This window comes from Mus pahari, chromosome 16 (genome assembly GCF_900095145.1).
Source record: "Mus pahari chromosome 16, PAHARI_EIJ_v1.1, whole genome shotgun sequence".
Taxonomy (NCBI): domain Eukaryota; kingdom Metazoa; phylum Chordata; class Mammalia; order Rodentia; family Muridae; genus Mus; species Mus pahari.
In genome coordinates, this window is record NC_034605.1 from 3,753,689 (window position 1) to 3,765,869 (window position 12,181).

The 12,181-nt window shown below is 43.1% G+C and overlaps 1 protein-coding gene across 1 annotated transcript in view; it reads left to right on the forward strand.

Annotated features, from left to right (window-relative positions):
* Window positions 1–12,181, forward strand: part of Usp6nl (USP6 N-terminal like) — a 123,336-nt gene that overhangs the window by 723 nt on the left and 110,432 nt on the right. The gene's annotated exons all lie outside the window — the stretch shown is intronic.

A 12,181-nucleotide genomic window follows, 5' to 3' on the forward strand; every position in this document is an offset into this window, starting at 1 on the left:
TGTAGACCAGGCTGGCCTCGAACTCAGAAATCCGCCTGCCTCCCCCCCCCCACCCTGCGCGCGCAAGTTTCGGTCCCCAGGGGAGACGTGTCTCCCTCGCAAGTTTCAGTTGCGTCCTGCGGGAGCGCGAGTGGGCAGGACCCAGGCAAACTTCGTGCGCTGAGACGATTTGCCTGGGATGCCGCAAGAACTTTGGAGCGGCCCCGGGGAGGATGGGCGAGCGAGCGGGCGGACGGACGGGCGGGAGGGAGCTGGAAAGCCTGGGAATCCGTGCGCCCCGGCAAAGTTTTGCTGGCTGGTTTGGAGCTCCGGGAGCGCGACGTTTGTGTGTGTGTGTGTGTGTGTGTGTGTGTGTGTGTGTGTGTGTGTGTATGAGCACGGTAGCTCGCAGGTGTTTTAATGCCAGAGAATGAGAGAAGTCTTACTCCAGGGTGGGACGTTCATATATGTTGAGCATAGGAATCTCTGGGCTCTTCCTAGCCACACTCCGTTTAATCGACAGATATTTTGAATTTTATTTTTTTAAAATTAGCGTACAAGGTGTTCGCTAACATCACGGCATTTTCGAATAAAGCTGCGTTAGTAGATTCTTCTGTTCACTCATTTTTCTCCTACCCCAGATGCTTTTTAAGGAGACTAATATGCATTGTGCCTTATGGATTGGAAAGGCTGGGTGAATTGGGGCAATACTGCGACACGAGTGGAAAAAGTTGTAGGGACAGTGTTCTAAGTATTCTTGCTGGAACAATTTAGTCGTGGATCTATCTTCCTTTTCCCTCCCTCCCTCCCTTCCTTCCTTCCCTTCTTCCATTCCTATATAATTATATCTATGAGACAGTTGTTTCATAGCTCAGAAAAGTTTCCCGGTATGGTTGGTTGAGATGACCCGTGACCAATTCCCTCCCATACTGAATCTCTGGAAGTTTTGTCGGTGGTGGTGGTGGTGGTGGTGGTGGTGGTGGTGGTGGTGGTGGTGGTGGTGGTGGTGGGACTAAGGCAGAGTTTTAAATTGTTTTCCCTTTCTTTAACTCACCTTAATAATCAGTAAACTGGCATTTAAACAGTGACTCATTGCTTTTCTCACCAAGAACCCACAATTAACAACATATTTCCTAGTTTGTCATAATTTTATGGGCGAAATTGTAAGCATGCTGTCTTGTTCGCTCAGTAGTGTGTACTCTCTCCAGGCCATTGTGCTGTAAATCAAAATGGAAAAGGAAATTCTACTAACAACAGTATTAATGATCTTGTGCGGGAAACATAGAGCCTTAATTGCAAGGACAGGTGCCCCCAGTTGAAGAATCAGGGCACCTTTGTCTGACTTGAGAGTGTGGGTCCTGAGCCTTAGTGCTGCTCGCCACTTACTTTTAACTAGACTACAGCTCTAGGTTGGGCTTGGTTCTGGTAAGTATAATCCATCAGTACCCTTTCGCCTTAAAATATATTTTTTAAGATTTTTAAAAATTTTATGTGTATGAGTGTTGCCTGCATTTATGCGTATGCACCACACGTGTGCCTGTTGCTCTCAGAGGTCAGAAGAGAATGTCAGCTCTTCAGGAACTGGAGTGCTGGATGGTTGTGGACCATCATGTATTAGCAGCAAGTGTGCCTTGCTGAGCCATCTCTCCAGCCCTCCATGACTCCCTCTCAGGGTGTTTTGTGGTGCAGGTAACCCTCGGTGAGGACAACTGGTCTGGTTAAACAAGTACCTGAGGAGAAGTGGCAGACATGGTGTTGGGTGTATAGTGACTGATCATCTTCATGCATTGTGTGGGAACCAGCAGATCCAGTCTGGGGCTACAGGGCCAGGCAGTTTGTACTGGCCTAGCTTTGCCATCATGACAAATTATTGTTCCATTTTGTAGCCAGGAAATGATTTTGGTTGAAAAATTGAGGAATGTTAAGGAAGTCAAAGGATTTATAATACTAAAACTTAGAGAGTTGCTACTTCAGGTATCAAGGAGGAGACATTTTCAGGTTTTGAGTTTAGTTCTACTTTAACCATCCTTGTTTTGTAACCAGTGCAATTCAGACTAATTACCACAGTCTTACAGTTTGCCCCTTCAGTGTAATTTGTGAGAAGCATTTTCCATTTACAGATGTGATCTAATTATACAGTAGAGAATCATTTTCCCCTCTAAAAGGTTTCTGCCATCTTTTGCAGTTAACCTAAGAATCACAATTTGAAGAGAGTCTGATGCGTAGCATCCTTCCACATAGTGGACAGGGATTAGAGACACAGAGACCATTCCTGGCTGGCAAGTATCTATAGGCTCTCGCATTGCATGACTTCATCCTTCAAAAGCTTATTGTTTCATGAAATTAGGATATTTGAGGGTGAGGGAAAAGTGTGTACACAGTACAGACTGAGGGAGACTGATGTGGAGGTCATATGAGAATGTTCCCAGCACAGCCTGTGTGCTGCTGTCACTGCTTAAAGAGATGATCCTGAACCAGTCTCTCATCATCTGCTTCATAGTCATCCCTGAGAGTGAGTCACGCTTGATCCTCAGGGCCACACAAGACATGGAAGAGACTGTCCACTGCAGTGTCTGCTTTTAGAACTCTTGGGTTACTGTTAGTTTCTATGACTGTTAAACTTGGACTAAATGCTAAGTAAAATATCCTTTGATTCTTTTCAGAACAAAGGTTGTAAGGATCATTGTTGATTGAGTGTGATTCTATTTTCCCTCGTTGGCTTAGACTACCTTATTTAATTAAACATGCCCACTCTTCACAAAACTCTAGGAGCTGTCTACTCTAAGAGAAAATGTCTAGTAAGTATTGGGGTTGTCTCATCAAGATCAACTCGGGAATTTTGTGTCTCCCTAAGTGGTTTTGGCTCTACAGAGATGACTTCATTATCTTGTGACAGAAGCACACCTTGCACCTGTGTCATTGTGACAGTGTTAGGAGTGTAGCAGAAGTTACATGCCCCCCCCCCCCCCGGAAGTTTTCTTCCACTGCATCAAAAGTGAATTGATGAAAAAAAAAAAAAGAAATGCTGAAGTGCTGTGGTAGACTGTCATTTAAAAAGTATATTAATTTTACAGTAGCCATGTTACTAGGGATGGCACATCCGTGGTTCAGCACAGAAGGATGCAGTGTTCTTGCACCGACACTCCCTGGGAACTGCTGGGCTGTTCACTTTGTTGGTTTTTCGGCAGTTTAATTTATCAGTGTATATGGAGTAAGAGACGACAAGGTGAAGGAAAAAGGAAAAATCACAAAAGAAAAAAATTGAATAGGTGTGGAGGATAGTTTCGAAATCTTTCTTACCTGGGCAGTTTAGCAGTTTATTCTTAAAATTCTTTCTTGATTTTTCTTGAGTTTTAAAAAATGACATCTTCATTTTTCCTTCCTTCCTTCCTTCCTTTTTTGTTTCAGTTTGGGATTATAGATTTTACTACTCTCAAGTGTTTACCTAAATTTTGGTGTATCATTTTATTATTACAGTTTTGTGCGTGGGTGTGCACTCAGGCAGGAGGTGTGGGCACCTGATTGAATGTGGGCCCATGAGCATGCTGGAGTTGAACCTTGTAAAGCGTTCCTTAGGAACCACCTGCCCTCTGTTTTGATAGAGTGACTTTGACCTGCCTTGCTGTCAGGTAGGCTGGCTTCCTCTGAGCCTCGGGTCCCCTCCTGTCCCCTCCCTAGGCTATGGCCTGTGAGCCTCGGGTCCCCTCCTGTCCCCCTCCCTAGGCTGGGTCTACTTTACTTCCTAGTTGTCCTTTCCTTGGGGGTTTGTTTTCTTGAGGTCTTAATTGACATCAAGGGATGATTCACTTGGTCTTTCTGACACTGTGACGCTTGGCCTTTAGAGTTCAGGGCTGCCTGCTAAGTACAGTGTGCCCTCAAGTGCCCACTAAGTACAGTGTGCCCTCAAGTGCCCACTAAGTACAATGTGCCCCCTCAGGTGCCCGCTAAGTACAGTGTGCCCCCTCAGATGCCCGCTAAGTACGGTGTGCCCCCTCAGGTGCCCGCTTTGACTGGGCATCAGTTTCCTGGGATAAAGAAGCCCTAGGGTGCTACACTCTCCGTTTTGGATTCCTAATCTCTTTTGGACAGTGACTGCTCATTCCTTAGTATCTTGTTAGTTCTTGGATATACCCTTTAAAAGAGTTGTATCGTTTACATGCAACAATGCTTACTAGTCTTGGATGTATATCCCTAAGAATTTTTATAGTGTAGTTAACTCAGTCCAATCCATAGAGTATTTCTGGTGCCCCAGAGGTTTATTGCAGTTGTTTTCCATCAGTACCGTCTTCCTGTTTGAATTTACCCAGGACTTAATTTTTGTCACCATAGGTTAGTTTTAGAATTTTAGTTTTTCAAAGAAACAATGTCATGCAACATCCACTGGTTTGTGTTTGGCTTCTTTCATTCAGCACTGTTTTCTGGAAGTTGATTTTCCTTACGTTGTATGCAGCTGTTTCTTTTTGTTGTCCAGCGTTTGTTTTAGTTACTCTGGCTACCTGGACAGTTGTTCATGACTAACGCTTAAGCCAGTGGCAATGTTTGCTTTGCTCACAACTCTGCACTTTGGGCAGTGCTCACGCCTGGCTCACTCAGTGTCAGGTTGGTTTGTCTGAAGACCATGCCTGCTGTTGTATGAAGGGCTGGTTCTGTGTCAGATTAGTGTCAGGACACTGAGGTGCAGCCTTACAGTATAGCTTGAGTTGTTTGCATGAGCTGTGTGGCCCTATTCCAAGAATAGAGAGGTTGCAGGTGAGCCACAAAGCAGCTACATTGTCCTTATCACTTGGACTTGGCACTCCCGTGCATTAATGCCCACTGTATAGTAATTACTCCTTGAGACAGCTGTAAGATGCTCGCTCGCCTGTAAAGAAAGGGAAATGGCCCTGGGTTTGACTAGGAGGGACGAGATTCTAAAAAAGATCAGGCAGGATCATACTGCAGTGACTAGCATCAGAAAATAGAGATTGCCGCAATGGTGGCCTAGTCCAGTCTACTTTTAGTAAGCATTTAATAAGCATCTGGATTGTTCTCAGTTACTCGCTGCTACAATACAGCTACTGTGAACATTCTTACTTGTGTATTTTGTTGGCTATATAAACTCCTTCCTTTTGGCTACCCTAGAAGTGGAATTGTTCACCAATAGGTAGACATTCAGTTAGCTTTAGTAGTTGCTTAGCAAACATTCGTTCAAAGTGTTGGTGCCACTTTATCTCCTTGGTATTTTTAATGTCTTAAAACTACCTGTGGTGTGGATTGCTTGGGCAGCCATTGTCTCATAGGGAGACAGGTGGTCTGCATCTAACAGGGCCTTATTTCTTCTTTCCTTTTCTTCTTTCTCGCATGTGTATGGTGTGTGTGTGTGTGTGTGTGTGTGTGTGTGTATTTTCATGTGTGTGAAGGTCCAAAGGCCTACCTTATTCACTGACACTGTCTCAGCTGAACCAGTTTGCTATTCTGTTGGCTTTAAGCTAGTCATGGTGCTCCAGTGATTCCAATGCCGTGCCCACTTGGCATCTCCTTGGGGTCTGATGACCCTATCTTCAGACAGTCACAATTTCTTAACCCCCTGAACCATCTCCCCAGCCCACGAGGCTCTCATATGCTATTCCCAGCTAGATGCTTAGTTATTGGAAAGTAGAGATTGTGCGGAAGGGTGTGCTTGTGAAGTACTAGGGCAGTTTTCAAAACAGTATTGTATGGTATGTATTCAAAGAATATTGCATCGGTTACTGAAGAGAGCTTTTTCGATTTTAATTTATTTTTATTTCTTTTAGGAATTTCTTTTAAATGTGTTAACAATGTATATTTGTATACCTTGTATAACAAATATGTATAAGCATATTTGGTTGATTGTCAGAACTTTTTAGCATCAATTTGAATTCCAAGATCATTCTGCAGACTTGCTTGGGGTTTATTTTCCTGACTAGTAACAGAACCCTCTCCCCAAGGGTAGTGCTTTGCTATCACTGGGGGTTTCCAGAAGAGCACTGCATGGACTCTGAGACTTAGTGTTGCATTTACGGTCTCACTGGGAGTTACTGTGACGTTCCCCCCCCCCCCCCGCTCCGTCAACCCAGTCTTCCCTATCCTCCTTTAATGCACCATTTTAGGCTGGTTTGTTTTTAGCTCATACCTCCTTTACTGTGATAGTTGATTTCTTCATCCTGCTTCTGCTAAGGAGATGAGACGCTTTCTCAGCTTCTCATTTAATTTGGGTTAGTCTTAAAGTCATAAATAACACAAGTTACAAATAGAACTTCACTATTGTGTTTCAACTTCCTTATTTTATGAGCCCAAAAATGTATCAGGACTATTAATGCGCACATCAACTTTATATTTAGTTTACCAGGGCACCTTTCACACAGGGTCCCATGATACTCTTGGGTGCCAGTCAGCCTGGAAAATTTAACTCTGACTTTTGCACACACAGGCCCAGGGAGGCCAAGAGGACCTTGCTGTGCAGCAGCTTCCCTCTGAGGCCTTACATGCAGCGGACCACCGTCTTGCTGGCTTCCAGTTTCATACATACGACCCTTCAGGTCTCTGTCCTTGCATCCTTGGGCTCGTAAGTGTACTCACTCTGAATACACTGCCTGAATCCACGGGAGCCCCGGCCACTTCTGCCAGTTGGGTTCTGTTGGCATGCTTGTTCTGACTTTTCCTGCTGTTAGCTTCAAGATTGCTGGGATCAAGTTTGTCCTGTGTCCTAAAGCTACTCGGGAAGTTTTTATATATTATTGTAGAGTTGAGTTAATGCTTATTGAAAGAGCAAATGAGTGTATTTTGGTGTTTAGATTTTAACAGATCAAACATTCCTCTGACATATGTCTTAGAATTATGTCTCCTTTTAAATCTTTCTGTCATGGTCTTTGCTGTAGTGTTCATTGTAGACAGCAACCCGAATTTTAACAGTATCATCAGGCTCCTTAAAAGGAAAGATACTGTGTTCTCCACTTATCTGTGGAGCTTAGCTACTGTGCATGGTTCTGATAGGATAGAAACATCCAGTGCGTATGGCAATATAACGTTATGTGCCACCCTTGAAGCCCCAGGCTCTCTCTACCTGACAGAAAAGGGAGGTTTGGGTATGACACCGGCTCTTTCAAATGCCCGCTGACCAGTACAAACAAAGCAGCTAGAGTTTGATAAGCCGGCCTGGAAACCTATCTTACATTCTACCTGAGGAAAGGAAGTTGACCTTACCCTTGTCTCATACATCATTAACATACACGTGTAAACAAACTGCTGAACCCAGCCCTTCTACTCAGTCTGTCTCACTCTTTGATCTCATTAGCAGGAAATATTTTGTTGACTTAATGAGCAAAATAACCCTCTTTTCGGAGTCAGATGCACGTACTCTCCCTGTGCTCGGAGAAGACTCCAGGCTGTGGGAATTTAGTGCTGTGTCTTATGGGTCTACATTGCTCTAGAGTATTGTTTATAGGAAGTCCAAGAGTGGTGCACCCACACGGGTGAGATATGTCTCAGTGAATAATGTCTGTAATATTAACTGGAGCCATTTCTTTATCTAGAATACAAGACATCACCTGGGAATCTGTCCTGGCATATGTAGTAGGACTAATGAGCTGTGACTGAATTAAGAAAGGAAGGCACTAGAATTATTACCATGTAAGCCTTGCAAAGGGGTAGTTAGTATTCTGTTCATAGCTTTGTGGCCTAGGCCTAGGCTACTGTCTGGCTCCCCTGGGAGTTGCTTAGGAAGGGTTTGTTGCATGACCAGTAAGTTTATATGTTGCATGTTTTTAAAATTGGAAAAAATTGTTGTTTTTAAAATTTTATTTATTTATTTATTTTTTTGAGACAGTGTCCTATTATGTAGCCTTGGCTGGCCTGGAACTTGCTCTGTAGACCAGAACTCTGGCCTCAAATTCATAGAGTTCTTCCTGCCTCTGCCTTTTGAGTGCTGGGTTAAAGGCATAAGCCACCACACCAGCTTATATTGTCTGTTTTAAATTTAAAAACTGAAATCATAAGTCTTGGATTGTGAGCCTTTGAGGAAATAACTGTAAGTCGGATAAAGCTTAATTTCTGATGTGCTTTCTTGATGATTCTGTGATGAGGGTGTGTACATGTGATGAGGGTGTGTACAGGCCACTGCATGGTTTGTTCATTTCCTTTCCTTAAACTGCTGGGCAGTTGTAACGGATTAATAATGAGCGATCTAGTCAGTTGTTTATTATTGGAAATTTCTGTGATGTTATAATTAACGCTGTGGTGAAGGACATTTCCTTAAGCATTTTATGGGAGGGGAGAGGGCAGTGACTTTTCAACAATAGTAATTTAGGAAGACAGCTCCTGGAGAAGGCTTTACCGCTGTACAGGTGAGAGGGGGCTTCTGAGGTACAACAGCACGGCTGACTGAGGTCTTTGGGTGGATGTGTTGCTCATGGACAGTGTCTGAGCAGCTCTTCCTCCGTCAACAGGACGCTTGGGAATGCCCTGCCCCACGGTGTGAGTGAGACCGTATCAGTAATTCCGAGGTTTGTTTTTGGTTGATATGTGTTCTTTTGGTTCATTTCATTGCTTCATAATGCTTAGTAATAAATAGACGAAGTAATTAATCCTTCTGTAGAGTTTTGGGTTTTGTTTCTTTTGCTTTGACAAACAGCATGTTACAAGTTCCCCTTCCCTTTCTCTTACAGTCAGACAAACTTGCTAGGAAGTTCTCTCTTGTCCTTTTTCTGCTATGATGCTGAGAGTTGAGCCCAGGGCCTTGTGTCTGCCAGGCAAATGCTCTGAGACTGGACTCTACCCTCAGGTCCACGATGGTTTCTGGTTACATCGCAGCACAAGCACGGCATAGATTGTATAGCCGCATCTCTCTCAGTCAGCATTGGCCAGCTCTACATTTCGAGGCCTTTATTTCCAGCCTCTGTGTGCTTTGCTTGTTTAGAGTTGTCTCCTATAATTAGTACACACTTAGATTTTTGAATGCAGTCTATTTTAACTTGAAACTTTAGCTAATTCTCTGTTTTTGTTTTTTCCAGGCAGGGTTTCTCTGTGTAGCCCTGGCTGTCCTGGAACTCTTTCTGTAGATTAGGCTGGCCTTGAGCTCAGAGATCTGCCTGCCTCTGCTTCTTAAGTGCTGGGATTAAAGGTGTGTGTCACAACAGCCCAGTTTAGTTAATTTGTTTTTAAAGTTTGAGTCTTAAGATTTGTTTTATTTTCACTTATGTGTATGTATGTGGCTCTGTGTATATGCATTTGGGTGGACATATGAATGCTAGGGCCCACAGAGGCCAGTGGTGTCGGATTCCCTTGGAGCTGGAGTTACAGGAGGTAAACCACTTGATGTGGGTTCTGGGAATCAAACTTGAGTCCTCTGCAAAAGCAGTACTTGTTCTTAACTGCTGAGCCGTTCCCCTCCTAGTCAGTGTCTGTATCCCTGCCTTAGTCACCTGTGGCTGCAATAACGCAATTACCACAACATTTCAGTGGCTGACAGCAGACATTTCTAGCTCATGAACTGCAGCCTTGGCTGTGTTTGACTGGGGTTGGCTGGGTTTGATATAAGCTGTGGGCTGTCTTCAGTTATGTGTCATTTTGGGGCCAGCAGGCTCCTGGGGTGTACATTTCTAATGCTGCTATGCAGCTCAAGAGAATGTAGGCAAACTTGGTGCTCTCACAGCTTCCAATTGGATGTAGTCAGTTCTGCCCCGTTCCAGGAAGACATATTGCCCGCTCCCAACCCCAAGCCAGTATGTGAAAAGTAAGATAAATGCCGGATTTTGCACAAATACTAGAGAATACCTAGTATGTAAAGTTGTGTTTTTGTTTTTTTTTTTTTTTTAAAAGAAAAGGTCTCTCATGGAAATCAATTAGCTTTTGCATGTCAAGTTGCAGTAAGACTAGGCACATTTTCTTTTTTCTTTTCTTTTTTTTTTTTTTAAAGATTTATTTATTTATTATATGTAAGTACTCTGTAGCTGTCTTCAGACACTCCAGAAGAGGGCGTCAGATCTTGTTACAGATGGTTATGAGCCACCATGTGGTTGCTGGGATTGGAACTCTGGACCTTTGGAAGAGCAGTCGGGTGCTCTTACCCACTGAGCCATCTCACCAGCCCAAAGTTATGTTTTTAAGAGACCTTACTCTTCTCTAGGTGAGGAGAAAGGAGCCAAGATACTTTATCTTGTGTGTTAGTGCTACTGAGCCGCCTGGTTGCTGGAAACATCGATAGACTACCTCTTCTGAGAGCAGATGGGGGTGGGGCCCGTGATGAGCTTAAGAACATTAACCAGGTGACCCTCACTATGTCATCCATGAGCACATTTCTAAGAATTGTTCCATGGGCCGGCCATAGACATCTGACTGTAGTCCAGTGTGTGCATGTACAGCACTAGGTGGACTTTGTCTTTCTTTTGTCTTTTTCTCCCTTTTTTCTTCTGGGAGGAGGTTACAAGGGTGGGAGGTGGGCCCGGGGGACTAGAAGTGAGTGTGATCAGGGTGCATTATGTGAAATTCACAAATAATCAATACAGATAGTATGTTGGGGGAAAAGTTATTCAGGGGTCCTTAAATTAAGTTCTAACATATGCTTTGCTTGCTTGTAAACTGTAAAATTTGCTACCTCATAGGGTAAGTCTGAACATCTAGTGTTTGTAAGTTTTATTATCCTGACTTAAAATATTGTTGTTTTTAACTGTGTGTAGGTGCATATGTTTGCATGTGGGTTTGTGTAGCATGAGTACAGGTGGCTGAGGAGGCCAGACAGGCATAGCGTATCCTTTGGTGCTGAGAAAATGCTTTATGTCTTCAATACCAGAATAAGGATTTATTTGGCTTCTTAGGTATGGTAGGAGGGAGGCATTGCATCTTATAAGGTACCTTGATATTACCCTTTAGAAAATTTAACATTAAACATGTATATAAACATAAGCCTCTGGGCAGAGGGTAGGTGCTCCAAGGATGAATACACATGGACTCTTGGGGCGTCCAAGAATGTTTTATCTGCTTTTATCTGTTTCTGTGACATTTCCTGCCTTTTCCTGTTGTCTTTCAGCATGTTCCATCTCTTAGTTTCCAAGGAGGGAAATCAAGTCCAGTAACCCTACTCTACCACCATCAAGGAGTGTCTTTATTGTGAGGGACTTCGGATGTGTATCTGAAGATAGGGTGCGATTATATGCCATTGTAGATTTGCCACACCACTCATTTCTGTGGGGTAATCACTGGCTAATGCCCAGATGAAGAAAACCTGTGGGCTGGGGTCAGGTGACGGAGTGACAGAACCATGATTATATACCACTGCTAACTACAGTGTAGGCCCATGTGGTGCATGCACATGTTGATGCAATCTTACATTGTGCAAACGTGTGCTTCTTATGCATCTTATATGATCTGAGTACAATGTATGGGCATAGCAAACTGAATCTTTAAAAGAGTTTTCCTATCTGTGACTCATAACTCTCATAGTAAATGAGGGACTTACCACTTTATGTTTTCTTGAGTGATTTAGAAAATAAAGTGTTACTGTCCATGATTGTGGGACATAGCTTACTAGTTTATGATAAAAGTTATGAAGGTATACATTTGTATTGAATTGCAGAACTGTGACATTATGTGTTGGAGCTAGGAAGGCCTTCATGCTTACATGGTATTGTTTAATCACTGGTACTTCTCCCTCATCAAAAGAGGAAGCTCTATAATATGAATCTTAGTCAAGGGTCAAGTGTGTTTTACTGTTGATACCCATATTAATACAAAGCAAAGCTTACGTTACACTTGAGTGAAAACTACATCTAAAGGTTGCAACTTATTCACTAGATATATCTTTAAAATACTTTGAATGCTACATGTAACTGGATAAATATGAAAATACTGTTTATAATGAGGAAATGGAATCATTACAGAAAGTTTATAGCAGTAAGTTTTGTGGTCCTTTGTATATAAGTAATTTGAGTGCAATCAAAATAGATTTAGCAGACGTGCTTTGCTTTATTTGTCCTAGGCAGAGCACTCTTCTTGACTTTATCAGTTGGGAATGGGAAAGGAATAAGTTTAGTACTAAAGAGTCAGGTTTATATGACAGTTGTCTACACACTAAGCACCTGTATGCAGTTGTCTACANACTAAGCACCTGTATGGCAGTTGTCTACACACTAAGCACCTGTATGCAGTTGTCTACACACTAAGCACCTGTATGCAGTTGTCTACACACTAAGCACCTGTATGCAGTTGT